The following is a 4,671-nucleotide window of genomic DNA, read 5'->3' as shown; positions in this document are numbered from 1 at the left end:
TTCCAAACACAACTGTTTGACTGAGCTGTTTGAAAATGGCACCCGGAGGAAGTGCTTCTCCCATCCTCATACATACACTGCGGGGAGAGTGGCCCCGACCTTAACGAGCGCACAGGGCACAGAATGCCGGATGCACTGCGTAGGACTAATTCCAGCCCACAGAAGAGATGATCTGCGCCTCCCTCCCCCACTCCTCCTTAAGCAGCTGCTAGAGCTGAGAGGAAAACCAAAGCATACATATTCCTAGTCATGATTCCATTTGGCCAGTGGCAGGCATGGGGACACAGGGTTCCCTGAGGAGACATCCTCGGATGACTGTCAGAGAAAGGCCGAACAACCTCACTGCGCTCGAAATGCTCTTTCCTTTGCCTTCTGCTACTTCTGCTGCACGCTTCTGGCAGCTTCTATCGTGTTCCTGAGGGTATATTCCAAGTGGGGGCAGGGGGTTGGATGGTCCTTGCTCATAAGCTACCCCAGCTAGCATAAAGCTAACCCCAGGACTTACCTAAGAAGGAAAGTGGCCCAATTCCACAGAAGGGTGAGAGGGAAAATGTGTTCTTTAGAATGAAGAAACTCATATTAGTTCCCGCACAGACATGCATGCCGTTTTAACCCTCAGAATATAATATAACATAATTGCAATGAGCATAACTGAGCTCTTTGTGTTTCAGTCGGAGGAGATGATAACAGTACGCAAGTTTAAAGATACCTGATGGCTCAAACCTGTTCTCAGCACAGTCAATGAATCTCTAAGGCTATTGCTCAACCTCAAGATAATATTACTGTCTCTGCCTTCAGCCCTTGGGAATAGGAAGAACCGGGCCCCACCAGACCATGACCAACACTGACTTGGTTAGGACTGAGTGGATGGGAGGAGCCATCCTGTGAAAAGCTGAGAAACGATTCTCTAGACCTGATAACAAGAAAATTGAACAGCCTAGCCCCACCCCATACACACACACACACACACACACACACACACACACACACTCCTCACTGCCACTAAACCGTGACTACATATTTCACTCCTAGTTGTTTTAGCTGTTTCCTCTAAATTGTTTATGTAATTACTCTGAGCTCATTTTCCTTCCATAACCTCTCCTCAAATTAAAGTAACACTTCATCAGAATTAGAATCTGCTCAGTGTATCTGAATACTGGGCACTGCTTGTTAAAAGAGTGCCCTTTCAAACAAGCAAAGGATTCGAATGAAACTTCAGAGGACAGGGAGGGAACTGTGCTGAAATTCTCACTGTGCAATCAGTACCCTCCTTCTGAGGCTTCTGTGTGTCCAAGCAGGATTAGGATGTTTTGTTTATTTCTTTTTCATGAAGGTTTTGCCTTTGCTAGTGGGTTCCAAGGGGAAAGGATTAGTAATGCATTGAAATTGCATTTCCTTCCCAAATACTAGAGCATGTGGGATTTTACCAACACCCAGTTGGTTCACATGTGTCTTCCTCACTGCCCGTGTTTTCCTCCAACTTGTTTGCACGCTGCTGTCATCATCTTAGCTCACCTCAACACTATACGCCAAAATAAACAAATGTTACCCACCAATACTACCGCCATCCCCTCCGAAATTGTTCTTCCACCCACCCTAGTCAGGTCTCTGCACAATTTCCAGAGCAATTGCAAACCAGCTCAGCCCCTCCCTGACAGCCTTTCTGCAATGGCTCTCCCTAAAATTCATTGCAAATTAAATGGTTTAGAGACTTAAAGTAAGAGCTCAAACTATGAAACTATTAGAAGAAAACTTGAGGGAAATGTTTCACCGCTTTGGACTGAGCAAGGAATTTTTGAGCAATATCTCAAATGCCACGGCAACAAAGCAAAGCTAACCAAGTGGGATGAAATCAAACTTAAAACCTTCTGCATAGCATAGGAAACACTCAAAAGAGTGAAGAGGCAAGCTTCAGAAGGGGAGGAAGCATTGGCAATAATGTACAGGGATAAGGAGTTAATATCTATAGTACACCAGGAACTCTCACAGCTCAATAGCAACAGAACAGCCCTCTTAAAATGGGCAAAAGACCTGAGAAGAAAGCCCTCAAAAGAAGACATACAAGTAACCAATGAACACATGAAAAATGCCAACATCATTAATCATTGGAGAAATGCAAATCAAAACCACAACAGGAGTTAGAATGGCAATTATAAAGGATGGGACAATATGCAGAAAAGAGAAAGCTTGTAAACTATTGGTGGAAATGTAAGTTAATAGCGCCACTATGGAAAACAATATAGAGACTCCTCAACAACCACAAAATTGAAAATAAAGCTGAAATAAAACCCAAAGTCTCCACCCTGGCTAGGAAGACCCAGTCTTATGTGATGCCTCCACCTCTCCCAGGTCAGTGTGAGTCCAGCCACACCACTCCTCATGCACGTTTGTCGAGCTCTGTCTTGCCTCGGGACTTGCGCACATGCTCTCTCCTCTGCTCGGGTTATATTTTGCAGATTTCAGCATGGCTTGTTGTATCTCATTATTAAAATCTCACCTACCAGAGAAGCTATCTTTCAACTCCCCATTAAAGTAGTCCTTCCCCTTCCTAGTCTCCTCCAGACTGTCCAGTTTTATTCTTGTCACAACACCGAGCATTAGCATTTTCTTGTTCACAGAGGCGTTTACTTGCTAATTGTCTGATTTTTCCTCCGAGAATGGAAATGCCAAGAGGGCAAGGACTGTTCTGGTTCTGTCCTGACAGCATGCCTAGAGATTAGGACAGTTCATTCTCTTGTTAGGTGAATGATTAAGTGAATAAGAAAATTCAATGATGGTTGGGCATGGTGGCACATGCCTGCAAACCCAGCACTCAGGAGGCTGAGACAAGCAGATTATTGTGAGTTGGAGGCCAGCCTGAGCTACAAAGTGAGTTCAAGGCCGGCCTCAACTGGATAGTGAAACCTTGTCTTAAAAAAGATAAATAAATAATAAATAGAAAGTCCCATGATGTAATCACCTTTTGCAGGTGGACAAATTTGGCTAACAGTTGTCAAGTTCAAAATTCTTATTTGTGGGTCCATGTATATAGAGTCAACCCTTTGTATCTCAGGGTTCTATGTCTACAAATTTAACTGAACGTGAATCAAAAAAATTCAAAAAAAAATCTGCATCTGTACTGAATATGTACAGACTATTTTCCTTGTCATTATTCCCTAAGCAGTGCAGTTTAACAATTATTTATATTGTATTAGGGGTTGTAAGTAATCTAGAGAAGATTTAAAATATACAGGAAGATTTGTGTAGCTGATCTACCAACACTGCACCATTTTATATCAGAGGTTTGAGCATCAGTGGATGTTGGTGTCCTGGGGTGGAGGTGGGGTGTGTCCTGGAACCAAAGCTCAGTGAATGCTGAGGGAGACTGATGCCTTATCTTTGCAAGACATTATCTCCTGAGGTCCTCTGAATGACTCCCCAAGATGAGTGTTACCCTAAAGTCATGTTTTCCTAAAATGCAAACGGAGCTGAAATAACTCAACAAAAGCACATGCTTACAGAAACATGTGCATATACATGCACACAAAACACACACACACAGTGTGCGTCCAAGAGTCTAAAGCCAGGCCTTTGTCTCAAAAATGTAAATGCCAAGAGGACACAGACTTTGCCTGTTTCCTGCCCCTAATGCCCTTGGGACCTAATAATGGATAAATATTTGTTGAAGAAATAGATGCATGATTGATTGTATGAAAATGCAAAGTTCTGGATAAAATTCTCTCTCTAGGAGGAAGGCAGATTCTCAAACAGTGGGTCCAGCCTCTGGGCCCTGCCTGCCTGGTCTGCCTAGGCCTATAGAGGAGCCAGCTCTTCCTTTGCACCACCACCCCCGCCTACCCTGGAGCTGGGTAGAGCAGCTTCAGCTCAGGAGGCCCACCCACCACCAAGCCAGCTCTGTTCTCCCAGCACTGAACTAACAGCTGTCTAGAAATGTAGAGTCATGGGCCTCTAGAGCTATTGCATTTTCACAAAATCCCCGGGAGAACATGCTGCATGCTAGCTTCAGGGTCTTCAGAACTCCCTGTATCAAGGATTCCCATCTTTATTTTCCTCCTGGAATATCTAAGCACTGGGGCCCTATCAGCTGTCAGGCTCTCTTCTTACAGTGAAGAAATGCTCTTAATGGCCGTTTTGAGAAGCAGCCTAGGAACGAGAACTCACCTTGGCATCCTGTTACTCACTCCCTCATCGAACATTTACCAAGCATGCACTGCAAGCTGGGCACAGGACTGATCCTGAGGACCCACTTAAGATCAAGAAGATATTCGTCTTCCTCTTCCCCCCTCAAAAGGCAAACGTGATATATAATGAAAATTACACATTGTAGTAAGTGCTAAAAAGAAGTGGGTTCTGATAACAATTAAAGGTGATGCTGAAGAGGCTATTGCTTGAATGGTTTCAATGTACCCTCCAAACTAATCTTGAAATTTGCCAGTGAAACAGTATTCACCCAGGGTAAGATGGCACATGCCTATAATCCGAGCTACAGAGGAGGCTGAGGCGGGAAGATTGGGAGTTTGAAGCCTGGGAAACTTAGTGTGAGACTTGGTTTAAAGATAAAAAAAGGGCTAGGGATGTACTCAGTAGTAAAAGCCCTAAGTTTCATCCCCAACACTGAAGAAGAAGGAAGGAAGGAAGGAAGGAAGGAAGGAAGGAAGGAAGGAAGGAAGG

Source organism: Chinchilla lanigera, unplaced genomic scaffold, assembly GCF_000276665.1.
Source record: "Chinchilla lanigera isolate Chin_1 unplaced genomic scaffold, ChiLan1.0 scaffold00007, whole genome shotgun sequence".
Classification (NCBI taxonomy): domain Eukaryota; kingdom Metazoa; phylum Chordata; class Mammalia; order Rodentia; family Chinchillidae; genus Chinchilla; species Chinchilla lanigera.
Note: the sequence above shows the minus strand (reverse complement) of the source record.